Source organism: Vidua macroura, chromosome 14, assembly GCF_024509145.1.
Source record: "Vidua macroura isolate BioBank_ID:100142 chromosome 14, ASM2450914v1, whole genome shotgun sequence".
Taxonomy (NCBI): Eukaryota; Metazoa; Chordata; class Aves; order Passeriformes; family Viduidae; genus Vidua; species Vidua macroura.
In genome coordinates, this window is record NC_071584.1 from 2,789,140 (window position 1) to 2,813,671 (window position 24,532).

At 41.0% G+C, this 24,532-nt stretch overlaps 1 long non-coding RNA gene across 1 annotated transcript in view; it reads left to right on the forward strand.

The window, feature by feature from the left end:
• The first annotated feature begins 5 nt into the window (after positions 1 to 5).
• The window catches only part of LOC128814268 (uncharacterized), a 28,299-nt gene continuing 3,772 nt past the window's right edge, over positions 6 to 24,532 (forward strand). The window contains exon 1 of the long non-coding RNA XR_008439329.1: positions 6 to 154. This is a non-coding gene — a long non-coding RNA (uncharacterized LOC128814268). The remainder of the gene's footprint in view (positions 155 to 24,532) is intronic.

Below are 24,532 nucleotides of genomic sequence, written 5' to 3' on the forward strand. Positions count from 1 at the left end.
TAAGGTGTTGCTCCCCACATCACCCTAGAGGGAGGGTTAAAATGGTCCCTGCTTGCAGGTCCTTTCCCCCAGACCCAGGCAGTGTTCTCCTGTGAAGACATGAAGGAAATTGTGATACAGTGATGTGAAACACCTGCCTGTCTGTCTGCAGTAGGTGAGGAGTCTGGTTTGTAAATGGGGTTTGGGGTGGTTTTCCTGTCAGAGCTGTGGCTATAAAAGGGGTGTTGATGCAGAACTTGACACATAAAGCCTAAACTTATGTTTTTTATAAAAATACAGGCTGTTCCAGAGGTAGTAAAATCTACTGAAGTGTGTTTGTTGACTATTTATCATGTTTGGTTACATGGAGATACCACTGTCTGAGGAGTGCAAGTGTCCCACTGCAAAAATTATGGTTTTATTGCTGTAGTATCTATATGAAGACTGAGGTGTGGTGACATAACCGAAGGAAATAAATTGTTCTTTGGTGAAAAATGACAGAGGTCCAAGATGGGGAGGGGCCAGACACAGCTGATGGAACACCCCAGACCTGGAATTACTGTTAAGGATGTAATCCTGTAAAGGCTATGAATTTAAAGCATAAGATTAATGTAAAGTGAATGATCCTGCTACAGTCAAAGACACTCTTCTGTGAAACCTGGTTTTGCTGATATAAGTGTGAGGTTTGCCTGTGGATCCATAGCAAATTCATGTTTTTGAATCCTTATTTCTGCCCGTGTCTGAGGGCTGATCCCAGGGGGATTAAGAAGCGAGAAAGACCTAGTTTCCACAGTGGAGGACTAGCCAAACTCTGCAGAGGCCTCTGCCGCAGACTTCAATCTCCTCTGGATCTGTCTACTATATCCTTAAACCCAAATCCATGCAAGCATTTAGTGGAACACTTAGGAAACTGGAAAAGGTAACAGAGTTCAATTATAGTACAGTAAAATCCAAGATAAAGGAAAAACCCACAAACCGTCGTGCTTAACTAATGTATAACAAAAGCAGCACAATCCCCCATCCAAGCTGACATTCCTCACTTAACTCTCCTGATTATGGTCAGCTTTTGAAGTGTCCGCGATACATTTTATTGAGAAATCATACATGCTGGTACAACATGTTCTATTTAGGCACAACAGGATGTGTGCCTAAGATTTCTCATCTTTCTTTTTTTTCTGTCTTTTTTTGTCTTTAATTTCCTGGTTTATTTATGTTTTTACTAAGCTGAGGAAAAAAGCAGAGATTTGTGGCCTGTGTTTTTGAAGAGAAAGAGGGATGTATTTTAAGTACTGAAAGCTAGAATGACTCCTCCAAAAGCAGAAAAGAGTTTAGTGATTGTTTTATGTATGACATAGAACACAGTTCTGCACTCAGTAATTTCTTAAAGGAGGACAAAAACTTACATACAGTTTGTGTCACAGAACACAGAGTGTTACAAAATTAACTTTCTGCTCTGCTTTGTTTTAGTTGATTTTCAGTTCTGCCAAGTTTATCCTTTGATTACAGTTTGTATTGCCCACCTTGGGAATGAAAATGGCTACTGCCAAACTGCTCTGTCTTTCAGTTTTCAGAAGAATTAACAATGATTTTTATACCCAGTTTGCTAAAACAGACCTTGCAGACTCCTTCCAGACGCCGTAGAAGTGTATTTAGTGAGGTAGTAAAAATATCAATGGCATTTACTGTCAGAGTAATTTCTATCCATGGAGAGTAGCCACATTTGGTATCTGGCTATAAAATCAAAGGAAGAGCAGGACTGGGATTCAAACAGTAAATAAATTAGAAAAGAATAAGATAAATAACTGCAATGAGCCAACTCAGTATCTGAGCTACTAGATACTGCATATCCTCTGCCTGGGGCTATTCCATTTGGTAAAGAAAAGATCAAGACAAGTAACAATGGTGAAGAATATCTGAGGATAAAAAAAACAACAGAGCCTTGAGCTTTAATAAATAATACTTCTGCTTCCTTAGCACTTCCCACCTTGAGACCTTACAACAGTCTTTTTACCGTAATTAATTAAGACTCACAAGGTCACTGTGCAGCTCCTTTTCCCTGGACAGTCTCCTTTTCCACTAAGAGATGTTGTCCAAAGGATATTGACGGCTTTCTGTATTTGTTTGGGATTTTGGATGCATAGTAGCCCTGCTGGAGCAGAAGCTTTGACCAGGTTTCTGTGTATCCAGAAACCAGACATGTCCACTGTGAGCCTTTCTCCCTTTTGTGGTGTGGTGACCATCTGTGCTGCGCATGCAAGGAATGTCTGAGCTCTCCGGGCAGATAAATAGGGCAATCTCCTTTGTGAGGGGGTGAATAAACAAATTTTCTTAAGGGGAACAGAGGATGGTTTATTGGTTTTTATCTTTGATTGGCTTTACTTAAGCTACTATTATTATTATCATCTTTTGTAGTACCACTTCCTACTTTGTTAACAAGTGTGTAACAAACCTGAGTGCTTGACCTGAGGAATCTCACTGCTCTGCCTTGTGGAAGGATTCCTATTGGAAGGCAACAGAATCTCCATCAAGGTCTAGAACTAGGTGTAAAAGTATGGGGTTTTGACACACTTAGAATTGGTGGCAGAATGAAGGTAAGGGTCTAAAGGATAAAGCTCTGAACTTGCCTACCTGGGTCTTGGAATCAGATGCCTAAAAAAAAATGATGTGACTTTCAAAAGAGGAAGTACCCAGCTCTTCCAGTTATTGATAGTTTGGTGTCAAACATGGATCTGCTGGTTTTAATTATCCCAGTATGGATTAACAGTAAAAAGCAGAACTGTTCTGGCTCAACTCTGACTCATGAAAACTCCCATTTGGAGAGGATTGTGGTGACTGAGACCTGCAGTCTTTAGGAGAACAAGTCAGGGACAAATATGTGCAAATGAGCATCATGTGTAAATGAACACGGGAGCTTTGCTGACCCTCAGGTAGGTTGTTTTGCCATGGTTCTGTCCCATTTGAAAATTGCAGGTTCCTTGGCATGGCTCAGGACAGGTTTGAATCCTGACTCAAATTGTTCATGTTAATACATCTCCAAGTGCTGGATGCTGACTGAGGAATGGGGAAGGCTCCTTTCTTGGGGTAAAGTGGTGAATAATACTGTTGCCTTCATTTGTAACTTTTTTCCTGGGGATTTGGGCTAGAATTACAGGACCACTGAGTCATTAGGCCCAACAGCTGACATTTGGAGCTGGTTTTCAATTGAAGCTTGCCCCTTTTGCTGTAATTAGGGAATAAAAAGGAGGTTAACACTGCAACTCCTCTTTAGAAAATACAGAATACATAAAATTAAATACAAGAACTGGTTCTAGTCTTCCTCAAGTAAAAAATGCCGTCCTTTATAATGTTACTCTTCTAAGTGTGCACCTTTTCACTGTAGCAGCTTCTTATGGAATTATCTGTGACCATGGTGGGGTGTGTCTTTATATTTGCATCAGTGAGTATTAGTCAAATACAAAAAAGAGTCACAGCAAAGTTCTGTCTAGCCCCATATCCTGCCTCTTGATAATGGCTAATAACTTGTATATGGAAAACAGGACAAGTATAGAGTGACACTTCCTTTGGTAAACCCTCCCAGCTTCCAGTGGTTTCTGGTTTAGAGACCTTCCTGAGCTGGAGACTGCAGCTGTATCATTGTTTTTGATAGTCCTTGATGGACCTTTTTCCATAAAATTGTCTAATCTTTTTTTTTTTTAACCCACTTGTATTTTTGGCTGCCATAACATCCCGTGGCAATGAGTTCCACAACATCATTAGGCATTGTGTGAAAATGAACTTCCTTTTGTTTGCTTTTGAACCCGCTTGCTGCCTGCCAGTTTGAGTTGGTGCCCTATTATTTCTGTTAAGAATACTTTAAAATAATCATTGCTGTTTACCTTTTCTGTGCTGTAACAACTTGTCTAGAACTTAATTGTTATTATCTTTGTTTTCCAGGTTGAAAGGCTCTGGCTTGCTTAAGTTTCTCTTGTGCTAAGGCTTTCTAACACCTTGTGTGCAGCTTTGGTACATTATGCTTCTTGCCCTTTCTGTGGCTTTGTATTTCCACAGTTACTAGAACTGTGCTCAGTATTGAAGAGATGGACATACTGTGGGTTTATTCAGAGGAATAATACCATTTTCTGCTTTGTTCTCATTCTTCTAAATAATTGTTAACAGGATAGTTTTCCCCAAATGCTGACAGCTGACACTGTGCTGGTCTTTTTGGAGAATCATCCACTTCTCCAAGATTTCTTTCATTACTGGTAATAGAGGATTTTAAGTATGGCAAGAATGGCTTTTTCCTCATCCAGTATTTTTTATCCATGGACTTAGAGTTAAATTTGCTATTTTAACACCCACTGGCCTTGTATCATTAGCCACCTACCCACAGCATTTCCAGATCATTTATGGATTATGAAGCAGCAGGAGACACATCACAGACCCTATTCTGAGTCTGTAGGGAGCTCCAACATTCCTGACATCAAACATTTATTTCTCTTGGTTATGATCACCAGTTATGTCACTTATTCTCTCATTCTTGCAGTGAGGCTTGTTCATGACCTGGATTTCATACCAAAGTTAATGGCCTGGCAATTTCCCATGGGATACCTGCAGGGATCATCAGTTAATCTTCATATCATTGTGCTATTTTCATCTGTGATGCTGCCTTAAATACATTTTCCTTGCAAAATAGCTGTAGGTGTTTGTATTGAACATCAGTACAAAGATTCATTGAGTTTTCTTGCTATCACCTTTTCACCTGGGATTGTCTTTTCAATACCTTAGGCAGCTCTTGGTGCTGTGACTGTTCAGACTGAGGCCCAGATTTACACAGTGGAACAGAGTCTGTAGTTTTCTGTGGTCAAGTTGCTTTGGGAGTTTTGGCCCAGTATCTCTGTCTTTAGGGATGACACTTGGTCTCTCTCTGGAGACTAAAACTGAAATACATTGGTGTGTGAGGTGGAGTTAGGAATCTGAACTTAGGGTTATTCTAGAAGTGGATGATTAGATGGGACATCTAAAATAAAGAATAGAGGGACAAAAAAGGGAAAAATAAAGTAAAACAAAAACAAACAAAAACAAACAAACAAACAAAAAACCCAAAAAACAACCTGTCTCCTACTTATGCTGAAAAGCTCGAGTTTGTGCATTTTTAGTGACTGAAGCTTTTCAGCTTTACTGCTGTTCATGTGAATAACATTACTCAAGTTCCTTTGTACAGTACTGGGTTAATTTGTATAGCATGCTTATAAAAAGACACATAAAAACTTTAAAAACATAAATAACCTGATTTGATAATGATTTTGTAATTATTCTCTTCTGTATATTAATTCAGTATACCATACAAAGTTTGTTCTTTTCTCTAATGAATCAGGTAATTAAAATGCAGCATTTAAATAGAATCTAGGTACTTTGCAAACTTGGTTAGAGAAATGATAATTCCACAATCAAGCAACCAACTGCCCCACAAATCATGATGCTTCATCGCTAGATCTTTGTGGAGAGAGGAATTAATGGGCTGAGAAAAACACTGTAAAGGTGTACTTGTGATGAGTTCTGCAAACAGCCAAAGCATAGGGAGGGCACAGTAAAGGGAGTACAGACCTGATTGCATCCCAAGACACCGACAGAAGTGTTTGTTTTCAGGAGAGCCACTTGAATTTCATAACATGAGCTTCCTTAAAATCTGTCTTGAGAAATCAGGAGTTAACAGTTTCTATAGTCTTAACCTTTCATAAATGCAGTATTTAGTAATCACAGTTCTGGTAGATTGAGTTTCATGTGAGATCTCAAAATGTTTATTTTACAGCATCCTTTGCTGTGTTTGTGCAGCGTTGCTGTTGCCTTTCTCCAGATGGGAACATGCAGGAATGCAGGAACCAGGTGGTTTGCTCAAGGACATGAGGATCTGTCTTGAGTGCAGTTAACTGGTGCCTTACTGGCACTCGAGTTAGCTCTGCTTTGGTCTGAGCAGTCACCTGGATTGTGTTTACTTCCCTTAGCATTCCTTAACTCCATGTCCTGCAAAGAGGTTACCCTGAGGTTGTGTAGGGTCCTGAGCAGCAAGCAAAAGTCTGGATTCTCAAACCTCTGCTTTAACAGCATGGGTTATTTATGGCCTTGATAAAATTTGGGAAAAAAGATGAGGGGCATCTTCTCATGCAGTAGTGTTGGGAAATCCTGTTGCTGAAGTTTTCTAAAGGATTAGAAATTTCTCAGATACCTCCCTCGGCATTAAACTAGTCAAAATATGAAAATTCAATTATCCTTCTCAAAAACTTGGGAGCTTCAGTGTGGCAATGACTTTGAAGATCATGCTGGGGCTCTGGTTTAGTGTAGATGGAGTCTGGTTCTGTCATTAGAAAAATCAGAATCAAATGAAAAAATTAAAATAACACTTCTGCAGCTTCCTTTGTAAACAAATCTGAAACCTTAAGGCCAGGAGAAGAACACTGTGGCTACCAACTGGTATAACTCAGCTTAGGCTTCATAGAAAGAAATGATAGATCTCAGATATATACTACCTCACAGGAATATTGTAATGAAATCCAGACAGTTTCAAGGGAAAAACAAAACCTATTGATTTTATTCCAAGGGAAGAGAGAGAAAAAGAACAGATGTGTGGAGTCTTCTGTCCACTCGCTGCAATCTGTAGTGCCGACTTAAGCCATTGTTTCTTCTCATGCCTCCTTCTGTAGTAATGCCTTGGTTAGGCACTAAATGATTCAATTTGGGATAGTAGAGAGGAAGGGGAACAAGGACCGCACGCAAGAACTGACCTAAACTCTGAGGAGGTTTGTATAATCTAATTTGCAATAAAATGGTATTTACAATGTTATCAGACAAAGCTTAGCAGTGTTAAGTTAAACAGCATATAATGTGATTAGTGGGGGAGTCATGCCCATGATGTCATACGCATTCTCTGAACTCTTGGAATGGGCAGATAATGTCTCAGGCATTTATTCTCTTGTGACACACACGAAAAACTCCGTAAAGCTTTGGGGGATGGGAAGGAAATGTGCACATGCTCGGCACCGCGCGTGGAGCTCGCAGCACCAGAGACGGCTTCTCCCTTTGGCGCAGAGCTCGACCTGTGGTTGCACCCTGCCAGCACAGTGCTGTGTAGTGGTTAAAACAGGCCTTTGGGAATAGTTTAGAAGCTTGAAATTCTATTCTTGACTCTGCCGCAGACTTGGGTTTTGACCGCTAAATCTTCTTTGCCTCTGGTAACTCCATTTTTAACTAGCAAAGGTAGTCAGCCGTGTCTGTGGAGTGCCCGGAGTGAGGAGCTGTATGGAGATGGAAACCACTGGCATTCTGTTCATTATGCAGAACAAATGCAGCTAGACCACAAAGAGCTTTGCTGTAGATAACAGCGAGCAATTTCACAGCTAGTAATGGCCCATTCAGAGAAAATTAAATCTTTATCTTTCTGTCTCTCCTAGGCATGCAAAATGGTATTTAAAATTTTGTCTAGTCTAATTCATACGGATAAGCAAAATAAATCTCACCTATAGGTTCACATCAAATGTAATCTAGACTGTATTTATTTTAAGGTTTTGCTTTAAAAAACTTCTGCTAAAAGCTGCTGAATCAGGCAGAGCTCCCTTTAAACTTTCAAGTTATTTTAGTGATTGTGAAAGGACAGATTCTGGAAAATTTAAGAGTATTTTGCTCCCCAAGTCCACCAGGGACAATAAGCCCACATCGCTTCATGCATATTAATGTTTTAAAGAAACACAAAGATTGCATAGACATTTTTTCTGCCATGGTATGAAGGCTGCATAAACTGTTTAACTCTGCTGCAGAGATTGACTAGGTATTATTCATGTTTTCAGTGATGCAAGGAATTCATATGGACTAGACATGAGGTGAAATGGGAGTTGCAGATGTGCAGAATGAGATGGGGGCTGCAGAGCTGAAAGAAACTTGAAGGAGGTGGACAGGAGGGAGCTTGGAAACTATGGCTCATGCAATGTCAACTCTATTATATGTTAAAATCAACTGCAGCACTTGCATGATCCCCATCTTTTATCAGAACAAGTAGTCATTGTCTTGGCTGTAACATTCATGTCAGTTTATGGCATTGGTGTGGATTTGTTGAGAAATGCATACAAGGATTTTATTTGACTGCAGAGGGATGCCATCAAGAATAAATCTTTGTTGTTCAGAAGGGGGAAGCCAAGCTTTTGTCTCTATGGCTGATAAATGAGGAACAGGGGCCAAGTGTAATATGAACAGAGCATTGGCCAGTCTGGTCAGACATGTGGGATGTACTAACAACAACAGGGAATGAAAGCAAAGCCTGCAGGTAGACACCTTTTAAATAATCAAGGCTGACAGTTTTACTACAGTAGCACTGTTTAACACTTTGTAGGTATGTGCTGCATCCCAGATGCTGTTTATATTAAATAGTCTGCAAGTATTTAGAGCTTATTTAGAGGATACCTTTTATTTCAGGCATTTTTACGTTTGTTAATGTAATTACAAGTGAAATATCCCATTGTTGCAGATGCTATTCCCAGTGGATGATTCTGAATGATGTACCAGAAAGACATTTTAGATGACCTAGATTAAACTCACAGAGGACTGGGTATCCCAGTTATTTCTCAAACACAGAACATTTCCAGGAATGGGTGTTTCTGACGCTCCTTATTGAAACCATGTACAAATAGTTATCAGATACCTGAGTAATCAGAGAAGCTGTGTTGAGGCAGATTGCACACAGTGCCTTGAATCTTGAGGGCTGGATTATGGACATGCTGGACTACCATGGTGAGATGTTCTGGCCCGTGCCTCAGTTTACCTATCTGTAAAAAGTGGGTGTGATGCTATGTATAGAAACTGGCCTAGGAAAAGTATTTTGAATTGCTAGTGACAAACACCAATTAGGGATATACACAGTCCTTAAGGCAAAAGACTTCACAAACTGTAGAGCCTCAAATCTCAGTGAGCAAAATGCCTTCCTCCCAGCTCTCACAGGAAGCAAGTTAATTGGGAGGCCAATAACTATAATGAGGCAGAACCTGGGGTTTTGCATGTGTATAGCAAAATCCTCCCCTTGGGGCCAGATTCCTGTTCCATATTATGAAAGCAGTAAAAGGTCCCCTCAGCAGGTGCTGTGTAAAGGCATTTCAGCTTTGCCTTTGCAGTGCTGGAATTGCCAAGCTATTGCTTCCCTGAGTCTCCAAATGAATTCCCCGAGTCAATGTGGAACAGCTGTGTGAGAGATACAGCCTTGAGAAAAGGGGTGGCAAAGGAACACAACAAATGGGGATTTAATCAAATAGCACATGGCTGTGAAACAGCATCAGTGCCTTTCGGCTCAGCTTTCCTCTGGGTAAGGGAGAAACTCTCTGTATCAAAGCTCAGGGAAGAGAGGCAAGGTGTGATCACTGTGTGCTATTGAGGGCCTTTTGTGTGGTGAGAGTGAGCCAGTGGCACCGGCTGTGTTCATTCCTGCAGTGAGGAACAGCAGCGCTTACCTGCAAGGATGCCCAGGAACTGGAGAAAGAGCTTTCTTTTTTTCTCCTGCCTGAGTGTGGCTGCTGCCTCTGCAGAGGTTTCCCAGAGCACCCAGGCTTGAGCTATTGGAGCCAGGAAGTCAAGTGGGACAAGTCTGGGCACGTGGAAGCAATTCTTGTGCCCTGTTAGGGTACGGAAGCTTTTCCTTCATATATGATTGTGGAAGTAGTTGTTTTCTTCCTTGTTGAAGCCTTCTGAAATATGGTTTGCACCAAAAAAAAAGAGTTCTCTCAACTGAAAAAAAATATTTTCCTAAAGGCCACAAATGGTGAGAGTTACTGTTTTTCACTTGAAATGATTTTATTTAATAATTTTTGAAAGGAAAGTTTGTTGTGTGTCAAGTCTACCTACCTGAATTTCCAGAGCGCTTCATAAGAGCTTTTTAGAAATCCATCTACTCTGTCAAATACTGACTGTGCCTGTTGGAGTGATTGCTTAGTTATAAGTGTTATGTCTGAAATATAAAGCAGACAGGGGATAAAGGAAAATGAAGGCGAGTTTGTAACAAGCAGAATATAGCTGGCTAATTACTGTGGCAGGATAATGTCTTAGAAAAAAAACACCATTATGAAACTCATTTTTTTTTCTTGTTTCCATGACATAAAGTTTCCTTGAAATCTTTTGCTTTTGAGTGTGTGTGCACTTTCCAAAGTGATCAGAGCTAAATGGCAGCATCTGTCAGAGAAGATAAATGACCTACCAGCAAATCCTCTCAGTTAAAAGGAAGACAAAAATCTATGGAGTAGGGGAATGAGTTTTAAATTAGCCATTTCACTTAACTTCGCCCTAATGAAGGGCTAATCTTTGGACCCCTGCAAAACAAATGAGAGCATCTCTTAGATCCAACGGAAACTGGTCATTGAAAAGGCTTTTGCCTTATGAACCTAATTGGAAGCAAAGTAATTCCTTTGATAGCTGTCTTCATTGAACAGTATCTTTCCCTTTTCCTGATTTATATACAGTAAATGAAGGACTCTGTTAATTACAAACACGTTTGCCTGTTTGCAGATTGACAACTAAATAAGCTGGGTAGGCACAAAGGTCTGCAGTGCCAGTTCTTCAGGGATTGTCTGAGCAGAGCCTCCTGCAGAAGAAAGAAAGGGAGTTGCTCTTAAAAATGCTTTTCTGGATATTGAGGCAGCCACGTGCTCAGGTTTAAGCAGACTGTGGGCCACTGTGGAAATTATCTAAATTTACACAAGCTAAAACCTGATCTGGGATTTCAAAAATATTCTATTTATTAAATTAGCTTGCTCTTCTATTTTTGTATGTAATGGCAAAATAAGGAATTTTCCCCCCTAAAATCCAATGAATGATAGAAAAAACATTGGACACTTGATTGCTGTAGAAGCAGGATTGTGCCTTTAAGGCAGATGGAAGGAATGTGTCAGTCATGGCCCCTCTAAAACTGGGACTTATCTTGATTATAGTGTTAGCTTGGTAGAAGAATATGATCTCATCACTGTGAAAGATTACATGAAGTATCAACTTGGCTGCCCTTAAACCAGCTCTATTCTCAGTTACATTTTCGATTGCTGCAGCTGACATGGGGTTTTGTAAATTGAAGAGATGGTCATAAAGATGGTTTGCAGGATTTGGCCCTGCAAACCATTGGCTGCTTGTTATGTTTTCTCTTTGACTGTATATATGTTTTCAGTTTTGTTTTTGAGAATGTCAAGACTAAGCAAGACTTGGATACTCTTAATTTTACAGTACTTAGAACTGATATAAAACCTGGGAAGATAGACAACTGTCTGGTAGAAAGTCACTGAGGTCCATCTAGGCTAAAATGTGAATTATTTTCCACCTTCAAGGAACTATATTCTTGAGGAGATTAAGTGTGTAAGACAGTCATGAGCAGTAGGTGTTCTGGGTGCTGTGACCAGAGGCTAATTCAGAAGGTATATCCATTTGCTTTCTGTGCATATGCAGTGTAATTCCTTTGGGTATTGATCATTATACCTAATGCCCAAATTCAGCGATAAACACTACTTTTTTAAAAATACTGTTCTCAGTGTGACTTCTCCAGGGGTTTAGTAGATGCCGTACACTAAATGAAATAAATGTCAAATGATGGAAGCCATTTGGGCATGATTGGAGCCATGGTGTGAACCCTGGGTCTGTGCAACTTAAACATCAGTAGACCTGCCAAGCCTAAGAAAACCTGTTGTATTTCTAGGGATGTATCCCAGGAACTGCATTTGGAACACTAACACCATTATAAATTACTTTTGTAGAGATGGTGATGAAACAAGGTGGCTGTTAGTCCTGTATTTCTGTAATAATCCTGGAAAAGAGTGCAAAAAGGTGAACCATGAAGAAAGTCATTGCAGAGCTTTCCACTAGAGTGCAATAGGTGTTGGCTTAAAACCACAGTTCCTTTAACTTGTCCTTTAATGCTCAGAAATTTCCATCTTTGTCATGATGCTCAGAAATCCTGGGAGCCTAACCTGAAGCTCAGAGGTGTTTTCTCTGCAACAAAGCTGCAGTGGCTCTAAGGAGGTGCAGAGAGAGGTGTGAGGTTGTGGTGAAACACTCCTCTGCAACTCTGCAGGGTCTGACAGTTTTTTTGAGATGAAAGGGAATTGCACATTGAGTATCTTAAATTCTTTCCAAGGAATCTCATTGGGAGTGAAGACAGTGAGTAATTTCTTGGGAGAGGATTTTGGTTTTATATCCTCAGTACAATGTGTTGCCATAATAATTATTATTAAATATAGAAACAAATCCATTCAGGCTGCAGTTTTGATCCAGTCTGTTTCTGCTGCTACTTTGCATTGATATTTGCTGGTGTGCACTGTATGGTTTTAATTTTTCTCTCAGTAACAGTATTTCTCATTATGCCAAGTAGGAACAGCAAGAAATAGCACAATCCAAGTCTATGCTTATGGTGGGGCCTTTATGCTTATTTCATATGAGCCAGGCCTATGCTGTAGTTTTTTGTTTCTTTGAGGAGGTTTAAATTTTGTCTAACTAAACCCTGAAGCATCTAGTTTTTCATTCATGAATTAGAAATGTGCAGCATGTGTTACACTGGGTTAAGGGAATTTGCTTTTCTTGAGCTACTGAGATAGTGTACATTTTTCTTTAGATTTTTTTTCTTTTTTCCCTCCATAGTTTTCCTGTTTTTGGTCTCTGCTAATCAAATTCTGAACTTAATGCTTGAATCAAATTCTAAACTCAGATGTTCAAAGTAGATTTGTGACTAGGCTGAAATAATTCATTCTGGCCATGCTGAACCCACCTAATCTACTTGCAAGTTGTATTCTTGCCCTGTGTAGTGCAACATTTATGTCACCCAAGAAAGAATAATAGATCTTCACATGCTTGGCTGATTCATGTAAGCCACTGTTTAGTGAATAGGCCTTTTGGTGTGTCTTTTTTTTTTTTTTTTTTTTTTTTTTTTTTTTTTTTTTTTTTTTTTTTTTTTCCCTTCTTGTTTGATAAATTTGAGACATAGTTACTTTGAAGATTGAGCATTATCTACCTGCTCGGGGTCTGGGAACAGTTCCATGAAAACTGAGATTGGATCTCCGGGCTGCTGACAAGCTAATTCTGGACATTATTGGGAGCCTCAAGGTCAGTGTGCTTTCAACAGCAGAATAGAATTTCTGGTGCATTCATCTCTCATTTTAAATAGGTCTCCCTAAACCTCAGCTATGCTTTCCTAGTGCTATGAGAATTCAGGCTTACATACATTGTAGAGGATTTTAAAGATACTGAGATAGGAAAAGAAGATCTTCAGACCCTAGAGAGGTTATTAAGTAACAGTGTGAGTTTTCACCCTAATGAACCTCCATTCAACGTCTTGGCCGAACAAAACGACGTTACTGTGTTACAGTAACTGATGTGAAAAGAGCTGCTGAACACATACATGTTTTCTGGGAGACAAATGCAAGGGGTGTTTGGGGTGATTGTTGTTGTTATTCATAGGCAGAACTACAATAAGCCAATTTATTGGCAGTTTCAGTGAGGAGGTGAAAGAGATGAAAGACAGAGATGCTGAGCTTGATTTTTCCAGATCAAAAAGAGGGTGTTGATCTGAGGCCATAGGGACCTGTGTGATTTGTAGGTGCCATTCTTCTCTGACTGTCTGCGGGAGCATTTGCCCCTAAAATTCACCCCTGGCAGTTGTGTGCAGTAAGGGGACTGTACTGCTGTCAGAAAGGATTATTGGGTGACTTCTGCTGTGCTGTCAAAGCCTGCTTAGCTTTTCTATTGTTGCCAATTAGTCTGGATCAAGTATTTAGGCAGAGTAGAACTCTAGTGTGTGTTGGTAATGTATAGAAATCTGGCAAAGAGGATACCTTGCAACAAATAGCAAGTGATAATTCAATCTATTTTCCATAGTAAAACACAGTTAATGCTGTTACCTGCAGACTGGCAGGGTTTTTTTCCCATAGAATAGTTTAGATTGGGAAGGACTTTTCAAGGCCATCTGGTCCAACCCCCTTGCAATGAGCAAGGGCATCTTCAACTAGATCAGGTTGCTCAGAGCCCCATCCAATCTGACCTGAATATTCCTGACTTGAATATCCACCACCTCTTTGGGCAACCTATGCCAGTGTTTCACCGCCCTTGTCATTAAAAATGTCTTCCTTATTTCTAGTCGAGATCCATCCTTTTTGAGTTTAAAACAATTGCACCTTGTCCTATTGCACAGGCCCTCTTACAAAGTCTGTCCCCATCTTTCTTATAGGCCACCTTTAGGTACTGAAAGGTCTTCTTGGAGTTTTCTCCAGGCTGAACATCCCCAGCTCTCCCACCCATCTCCATAGCAGAGGGGCTCCAGCCCTCGGAGCATCTTCATGACCTCCTCTGGACTCACTCCAACAGGTCCATGTCCTTCCTGTGCTGGGGACCCCAGAGCTGGACACAGCTCTCTGCAAGTGGGGTCTGGCCAGAGCAGGGCAGAGGGGCAGAATCCCCCCTCACCTGCTGCCCATGCTGCCTGTGGTGCAGCCCAGGACACAGTTGGCTCTCTGGGCCGCCAGTGCAAATGGCCAGGGAATGTCCAGCTTTTCATCCATAAGCACCCCCAGAGTCCTTCTCAGCAGGGCTGTTCCCAGTCTCTGCACACCCCAGCCTGTGCTGATAGCAGGGGTTGCCTTGATCCAGATGCAGGGCTTTGCATTCTTCAGGACTGAGTTTCTGCAAAGAACCTGGAGTAGATGTTGGATTTGCCAGCCCTTACAAATCTGTAATGAAGCCACTTCCTTATGGAATGCCAGGAGAAGCTGGGCCAGCACCTCCTACCCTATGAGATCAGTGTCCCTCAACAGGTGTTGGGTGTGCCAGAGCAGAGAATCCACCTCCTCCTTGGGAAGTCAGCCAGGAGGCCTTGCTGCTTCACACTGCAGTCTCCTGTGTATCTGACCAACAAGTCAGCTCTGGAGTGTAAATAGTTCCCAGCTAGTTGGAACCAAACAGCTTTGTGACTAAAAAGATCAGCAGTCAGAAACACTTCAGTTTTCAGGCAATGGGGTAACAAACATAAACACAGTAACACATAAAGCAGGAGATTTAGAAGTACAGAGTATCTAGTCATTCCTTTCCAGGCAGTGGAGAAACAGAGAGGATGTGTCCTGCAAGAGATGTGTGCTCTGATACACTCGCTGTGCATGAATGTGTGCAAATTGTTATCTTTGTGCTTTGGTTTGTCCAGGAAATAGGGAAAAATTGCAGTCAGATGAAATATACCATGTCAATTATTTTTCTTTCTTATGAAAGATCCTTCCTCTTTATCCACACCCTGCAATGTGTGCCATGTTTTGCATGCTCTCTCCGAACAGTCTGACTTGCTGACCTTCTTTGGGCAAATGAAGGTCTGATGTAACTTCCCATGAGTCCCATCTGATACAACTTCCTTTTGAACCCATCACAGCTGGTTTATGATGACTGGAGAGAATGCTGCAGAGCTCCCAAAGTTCAGGTTCTTGTCTGACCACTGTAGACCCCGACTGTCTGGAAAATCAGAACTGCCTCTGGAGAGAGTCCCTTGGCTTGCTGGAAAGTAGCAGAGAATGGCAGCTAAATTTAAACTTTAATAAAGGTTTTCTGAGCAGGATTAGGTGTTTATGGAATGTCTGCACTAGTGCATAATATGAAAGAATATCTTAACATTATTGCAATTGCATTTGAGCTGGGGAGAAGACACTGTAATTTTTAATGAAGTGCTTATGACTTTGTTGATTGCAGAAGTGTCCAGTTCCCAGTGCTGTGGAATTGCAGAGGTCCTGAACAGGTGGTGTTTACCTTGGGTCTGCATGTTCAGACTGATGTGGCTGAGTTTGGACTACTGACTGCTGAAATCCTGCCTTTGACCTTGCATGATTTGAGTAGAAGTTGGCAGAAATCTTGCAGGAGTAACTTTCTGCCTCTTAGAGGATCCTGTCAGCATGGGATGAGACTTGCTAAGGCAGGACTCTGGTTTGGTCATGCTGGAATCAGCTCTGTGTTTCTTCTGAATCGAAGTCTGGATAAATTAAAACCAAAGCATGGTACTTGGTTCAGAGACTTTAAATCCAGCCTGTTCATCCTCTATTTTCAAGAGGTTCACATCTGAGGGTTGGATTTCAGGAAACTTTCGTTGAAGGAGTGACTCTTTAAAGAGTTGCAAGAGCCCTAGAAACCAGAGTTCTTTGTTCACAAGCCATGCACAGTGCAGACAGCAGCAATTGCAGCAATCCTTTTCCCCAGGAACTGCAAACAAGCTTAACCCTGAGCTGGAAAGCCCATACTCTGGAGAGGTGAAAGGAAATTCGATATCTGAGCTGAATGTGTTCTGACTTCCTTGGAAGACAGAGTGCCAACTGTAGAAAATTATGATGATGATGTGATGAGGACCCAAGGTTCACTGAGGCCTCCATCAGCCAGGGACATGCATGGAGGACTCCAAGATCAGCAGTCCCATGGGGTGGGGGACATGAGGTCGGCAGTAGGGCTGTGTTATTCTTATCCCTACTGCACTTGGATGCCTTGGACAGCTTCAAGGTAAACCTTTTGATGTCTCTTTTACAATGACCTGTTTCTCTACATATTTTGAAATATCTGGTTCCAGTGGTACTAAAAATTTGCTGTGACTGAGAACTTTTCCAGTGCAAAGTACTTGTTAAAATACAACACATGTCCAGAGCAGCCTTGAATAAAGATTGTACTATTCTTCATATTATATTAGAACTTTGGCAATTTTCTTGTACTTACAATGTAACTTTCCTTTGAAGTCTAATTATAGACTTAAAATTAAAAAGTCTTCTCTGTTTTATAAAGAATAATAGTGACATTTACCAAGTCCAATCTCTATTGGACTTGGTAAATGTCATTATTTTTGAAATGACATTTTGGAAAATCCCTATTTTTAAAGTCAGATATTCAGAGATGTTACTATTTGTGCTTTTTTTCTTCTACTTTATTTTTAACAAGTGATTCTAAAAAACGGTGTCATTTTCCCCAGTCTGTTTTCTGAGCAATGCCATTTCTGTTTGCAGCCCTCTTTGTCATAGGTAAATGTTCTTGATGGGCTATTTGTGTCCCCTTTCCATGTGCTGCTTCTGTCCCTGTTGGTGTGGGTCTTGTTTCTTTATCCTTACAGCTGTTATTTGGCCCTGGTCTGTGTTTGTTCCCCAGCTGGAGGTGGATGTTGCATGGTGCTGCTCCTTTTGGATCTTTCTGTTCTCTTAAAGGGAATTTTTCTACCATAGCAAGCAGGTGGCATTTTCTGATAAAAGGAATGTGCTCTCTTTTCCTGAAACCAATATTGTCTTCTCAGTCCACTGCTTGGATTTTGAGAGTTAAAATACTGCTTTTATTTTCATATTTCTCATAGTTTTAATGCAGCTGCCTGTTCTGTCAATCTATTTAATTCAGTGAAAGCTCTGGGGTAAAGAGATACTGTGGAAAAACAGCTATCTTTGATTCTGAGGCTCTTCACAAACTTCTTTCTGTTCAAGTTTAGTTGATTATTTTATGATTTTCCACTAGTGAGATTTATACTGTGCAACTTTGGGCAACCAGCACAAGAGCTCAAAGCCTTTAGTACAAAATATTTTGATTGAGAGCTTAATAGAGATAAACTTAATCAGAAGCATCTATTTAAATCTTTCAGTAGAAAATATCAGCCATATTTTTGGAGGAAGGCTTTGGGTATATGTTTTATTTTTATGTTTTTATGGTTTTTTTTTTTGTTTTTGTTTTTTGTTTGGTTTTTTTTTTTTTTTTTTTGGGTTTTTTTTTTTTTTTTTTCATTTATTCATGTTTTCTTTGCCTGTCTTTCTCTACCTCAAATATGACAGGTCAGAAATTGTATTTTTATGGATAGCATGGAATTTTCTTTTTGGATACATAATTCCTTATGGCTCTTGTGAAATTATTCAGAAGCAAAATCCTTGATCATAATTATAGGAACTAGATAATGAAGGGCTTGCAACTTCTGACATAATATGGCTAGACAGGTACTTTTCATTTGGTACCCTTGGATTCAGATCTTGAGTCCATTATTCTGCTTAATAAAATATTTCCTTGAAATGGCATAAGGTTTTGCCATTACTGAAAGGAGAGAAAAAAATAGATGGAAAAAAGCAGGTGAGGAAGATACAAAAGGAAGGCTGTGATATTTTCTTTTTAAAGAACTTGTAAACATGGATGTGAGGCTTCTCCAGCATGAGATATGTAAAATATTAGAGATGTTCCTTCTCTATCAAAGTTCATTTTTTGTTCTCATAAACAGTCTGTATTAGATTTTGAAATCTAACCTGAAGGTTGCTAAGATAGGAACAACTCGGTCTCAGGACCCTCTGTAGAGGTCACTTCCACAAAGAAACACTCAGTCCTATTTTCAAAACAAAGGGTGTCAGATCAATAATAAAACCATGGGACCATCTGAGGTTTAGTCAGCACCTTTATTTTCTCACATTTGTGCATGTTATACATGTGCTATGTAAAAATTAGAGATTTGTGTTCCCCATTAGAGATTTGTGTTCCCCCTAGGTACAGCTGTTTTTATGCTTTATTGCGTTGTGGCAATGCCGAGGGGCTGGGATTCCCATGTGTTGAGTGCTGGGCAGGCAGAGGGGGAAGCTGGCTCCTTCAGGAGCCTCCTTGTTTTTGCTTCAGCCCTCCCTGGGGAGGAGGTGGCCTTGCTGCTGGAGTTCCCCTGAAGGGGGGCAGGTTTGTGTTGTCACTGCTCTCAAGCACAATCTTCACTTGGGACAAACCCAGGAGTCAGCCCAGGTGGGTTTGACCAGACACATCCTGGGAGTGACTGGCAGGGACATGGGGATGAGCATGGGGGGTGTTTGTGTGCATTAATCCTAAAATCATGCTGAGAGAAACAGTGCTCTGGGGTATATTCTCCTGTGTCCTCCCAGTGTTGTACTCTCACGTCTGATTTTGATTTGAGCAGGTGAATGACTCGAGAGCCCATTAGTGAGCGTTTGACCTGCTGTGTTCCCCATTTCCCTTCCCACTCTGACACTCCCTGTAATTTATGTAGCTATTACACTTCAGCTGTAACTCAATTCCCAGATTTGTTCCTTTTCCAGAAATTAGTACTGAAAGGCATAGCAGTGATGGAGGGCTTGGGATATCCACCAAGTTATTTGTCTATTTAATATAAATCTTTTAAAAAATAGCATTTTAATGTTTGGGAGAACACAAGGAAGCTGACTGTACTTCAGAAGTTCAGGACAGGTTTTCAGACTCTACAAATTTGAAGCTGCACAATTAACACTGAATGATATCACTAAAGAACTGTGAAATGCAGAGCTACCCTCTCCCCCTTCCTATTCCCCTTGCAGAATAAAAAGCAGGGCAGAAAAACAATGCTACTCTGACTTATTTATCTTTATCCAGTTCCTCTGTCAGTAAGGGGATGAAGCGAAAAATTCAGAACAAAGTAACTTAAAAAATCAAAGGATTAAAGCCCCATGTATGTGATCCTGATGAATTGGATGATTCAGAAGATGTTAACCAGAGCAGCAGCTGTAATGGAAGGAGAGTCTGTAACAAACAGGTTTTCTGATTTATCAGGGTAATCAAGCATAGAAGTGGGCAGGCACTGGGTGGTACAGAATACCAACATTTTTTTTGTGCTGCCTGGGAGATATATTTGAACCTCTAGGGAAGAATTGCCCTCTCCCCCTTAATTCCCCTGAAGATTTTTTCCCTTTTTTTCCTGAAAATGAAAGCAGCGAACAAACATTTCCCTGAATCCCATTTTAAATCTTTCTAAGTTTGAAATTGCTATTGCTTGTTTATTATTTTTGGCAATGACCCTCACAGGAGAGACTAATCCTGTGTGGTGAGGACTCCATTCCCTAACATAAGGCAGATAATGAGGGTGGGGAACCTGGCAAATAGAAATCTAGAGATGCTGCTCTGCTTAGAAAAATGCAACAATTGCCTTGTGCTGTTTTCGGGGTGGTTTATTCTGATAGCAGCTACTGGTCCTTGGGTTGAAGACTTCTAAGAACCCACCCCAGAATTACTCTTAAGCCCATCTCTAGTGCTTTTTTCCTTGCTTGCTAATGCAATATCCCAACCTCTCTTTCATTTGTAAAAACAACAGGAGCATGATGCAGACAAAGTTTAACATGACCTGACCGTGCTCAGGTTCTTAGAGATAATAATCTACATCCAGTGGTGGGACTGAGGTTTTAATCCAGTTTTGTCCCCTCTAATACCCATCACATTCTAACAGGCTGTGCAGGTTTGCACTCAGGGTGCACGTCCCAGGCTCTCTAGGGCTACTCCCTGAAATCCCTTGAGTGGTGTATTTGCTGAAGAATGACAAGTCTTGGAATTCTCAGCCTGGGAGTTTTCTCCTGCACAGCCATTTTCTTCTTTGGATCCCATGCCCAAAGAGAATCCCTATGTAGCCTTGACTGGGCATTTTGAGCTTATAGATGTCTGGTTGCATCATCTATTACTTTGGTTTTATTACTTATGGGTATTTTCCAAGGTGTGCCCAGCAGCATGATGGGCTCATCTCAGTCCCATCCACAGAGCACCTTGCAAAGCTGCCTCTGTGCAACACCAGCCATAAGTAATCCACGCGTGGCAAACTCCTGACTGGAAGGAGGAAAGCTTTTCTTTTCATCAATATCACAGGGTTTTTTCTTACTCTTAAGATCTTTCTCAGTAGTGCTTTTGTCTGTTGAATGTTTATTAAGAAAATAATTTTTTGTTTGCTTGTTACAAGAAGAAAGAAGTTCTCTGCACACATGGGATAATATTTGTTTGATTTCCTGATGTGGTTCCTGAAGCCAGAGAGTGAAAATGTTGATATTGCCTCTTGAGATTAATATCACAGGAAAGTAGTCTTTTCCATTGTGTGTGCACAATTGCCCAGATTTACTTACTTTTTAAAATTGTCACTATTATTCTAGTATTATAGACCCCTCATAACGGGGTATTAGTGGTTGTTATTGTTGGCTTTAACATGATACATGATTTTGTGGTCAATAATTTCTCTGAAAGACTTTCAGCAAAGCCTTTACCAAGTCATAAGTTTGCTGACAGAGTTGAACTCTCTTTCTCTTCCCCAACTGGATGCAAGTTCAAAACTTAGCTTTGGCCATTTGCTCTTTCTACTGCTGGATCTGCCGCAGTTACTACTTTGAGATTAATTTTTCTGTGAGGGAAGAACACTCAGAGACTGGGAAGCTATTCCGTTAGGCTGAATCCAGTGTCTCCTTAAATGAGAAACCACCTAAAAATAATATTGGAATAATATCACACAGTATCCAAACAAGCAAAAGAAATAAAAAACAAATGAAAAAACCAGACTGCCTTCTGTGCCTTCAGGTGGAGCAAATCTGGCCTTCAGTAAATATTTTCCCTGGGTTTGTGATTTCATAGCTGAGCGACTCCCAACAGAACCACCTGTTTGCCAGTTTTTTACCAGTCCCAAGCTACTCCTTTCTCCCCCAAGCCTCCTGAAAATGTTCCTGCTTTGAGCACCCCCAAAACAAAGCCCCTGAAACTGCTGTGGTTGCCTGCCTGGCTGTCACATCCCCTCTTCCCTCCCACGCTGGTCTTAGCACCAGCTCTTTGCCTCTCCTTGGCCATTCTGGTCCACTGAGTGCACCCATTCGTTCACCTTTCCCCACAGAAAGCAGTTCCCCATCTTCTGGGGCATTGCTCTGGTAGCAATTTAGCAATTAGCTCTGGTAGCAATTTAAGAAAACCTGGACGCCAGCTGGGACTTCCAAGGAAGAAAAATAAGATGTGTCTGAGAGAAAACAGGTGCACCACAGCTCTGGGTTTGGTGAGCTCTAACAATACATCTGATGAAGCAGCAAAAATATTTTTGGTAACCTTAAGAAAAGCTGTCTCCTGCACTACATTATCATTAATAATGGCACATTCCTGGTTTCAGTAAGTATATCAAAGATGTTTATTTTAAGGAGAAAGGGCACAGTTTATTTTGCACAGAACCTGCTTGGGAATGTTTGTCATGATGTGTCATCGACAATCCCAAAGACCTGGTGCTGCCCTCTTTGCCTGTCACTGCCTCCTTTGCATACTTGGTATTGAATGTGTCTCCCCCAGTGAAATGTAGTTAGTATTTTTGACAAAAAAAGCCTTTGTATAATTGATATCTGCAAGAAACTGAGCTTCAAAAGCATGTTTTAACCTGTGTATTTTGTAAACACAACATGAAAAATTCTCAGAGAATTTCTGTTACATCCTGAGGCAACTGTGAGTCTTTTCCAAAGTAAAGGCTAAGGAGCTCTATGGTGTATAAGGAAGAGAAAGTGAACAAAGAGATGCCAGATGCGAGTCTACAGGTAGAGCTTGCAATTAGTACGTCTTGTGCACCCAGCAAAAGCTCTTTATTGTGCTGTGGCTGCAGGACAGACAACCTCGTGGAGGCACAGCATATTCTGCCAGCAGGTTTTTTGGTGGCTTAGGGACTTCACCTTCCTGAACAGCAAGAAGGTGCACTCACCTGGATTCTGCTTCTAGCACAGATAACATCAGGTCCCCAGAGTCCCCCCATTGTAAAAGTGTCAGCTATAGGGTGTGTATTTTCCATGCCCTGAGCTGACCTTGGGATTGCAAAACTTTGGCGAAGCCTTACTGCGTAGACATGGCCTAAGGCAGGTAGGATTTGCCAAACGTGGTGTTTAATGAGACAGCCAAGTGTGTGTAACACACAGCAAGTTCAGTAAAGCCCCTGAGGGCTGGGGTCCGAGGAATGTGCTGTGATGGAGTAAAAGAAGCCAATGATCCTTTTCATCCACCTCCCTGGTTAGGCCGAGCCTGGCTCCTCAGGGATGAGCAGGGCAGGGCTCAGAGCACAGGGACACCAGCAGAGCTGCCTCTCTTCTGAAGTGTTTATTGGTGCCTCTCTGCACTCACTGGGCTCTGTCCTCCTGTCTGGGTGCTCAGAGCACGGCCATGTCCTCAGGACACTTCTGCAGGCAACAAGAGAAGGGTCCAGAGATGCTGTACCTGCCTGATGCAGAGCCAGGCAAAAGCCATGTGGTGTCATGGAAGCGCTGCCCAGGCGAGGGGAGGGTGAGCCCAGAGGGACGATATCAGGCAAGGACTAGAGATGCTTCAGCTGTGAATTTACTCCCTTATTATGAGCTCCCGGTACAGGAGATTTTATGTGGGATCCCCAAATTTGGACGCTGTAATTTGGTGCCACTACAGAACAATCAAGTATGTAATTTTTTTGGTTAGAAACATAGTTATTCTGAAAAGCATATTTCCTGGTTAGAATAGTTTTTATCTCAAGGACTTAAGGTGCAGCAGTTGCATGTTATTGTATTCCCCTAAAATGTTGTGACACTACCATTGCAAATTCTGTACCTCTTTTGTAAGTAAACCTGCACCTCTGCACAAATGAGTGCATCACGTCACACACACACAGTTCAAACCTGCCTACTGCCTTGTAATTCTCAACATTTCTACAATTGGAAACACGAAGAAAAGATTAACAAGTGGATTTCTAAAGGGTTCCAAAAGACAGATGAAGTTTTTGTGGGAGGGTCTATTTTGTCTTTTTTATTTATATATAATTTTTTTTAAGGCAAATTCTTCCATGTTTTCTGCTACAAGAGCTGCTCACTGATCTTGGGGTTTGTGGATGAGGAGCAGAACCCATTGCTCTGTACACAGGAGGGAAAGCACTCATCACTGAGTGAGGCTTTCCTGTCTTTAGCACCTGCTGGGAGATGTAACACCTTTTGAATCTCAGAAAATGACACTTGATTGAATTTTCTTTCATTTCTGGATAAAATTCTTTTCTCCTTTTGCACAGCTCTTGTTCTTTTAGATTGATTTAATCATAGATTAGAACCATTAGAAACATATGGGTTTGAGAGACCTCCTGGACAGGCATCAGACCACACCCAACAGATTTGTCTGTATTTTGCTGGCAAAAGTTTAAACTGCAAGGAGAACCTAATGGGAATGTTAGGAGTTGCAGTTCTAAAAATGGAGCTCTCTCTGAACACAATCTCTTTGAACGTGAGAGAAATTAGTTCTGTTTCATCAAGGAGATAAGAAAATAAACATGATTGTTCCTTGGCTCTGAAATGCTTTTTATTCAACAAAGTAATCCGTGTTTGGAAAGACATTTAGAGCTTGCCTGCTTGACAGTAGCTTGTTCTCTGACACTCTTCTGTAGATTTTAAGAAAAAATTGAATAATGCTGCTTATTTTGTAGAATTTGGAAATATTTTGAGAAGACGCTGTGAAGCAAACAGAAGTTTAGGCCAGAAGGAAGGCCTGGAGGGTGGAAGCATTGCCCTGGAAGGGTAGGGCATAGCACAGAGGGGGAGGAGAGAGATTGAAGTGCTGCCTGCTTGGCTCCCTCTTCTCCCATTTCTGCTCTGTGAGCACAACCTGAAGCAAATCCCCTGCTGATGTGGAGGTCACACGGTTTATTTCTGTCACACTCACGTGGCCTTGCCAATACCGGGGGAGCATGAATCAGAAGCTTATTTTAAAACCAAAAATATATGGTGTTGCTTTGTATTCTGATAGCATCCAAGGACCAGTTAGGACCAGGGCTTTGTCTGTTACATGCTGAATCTAT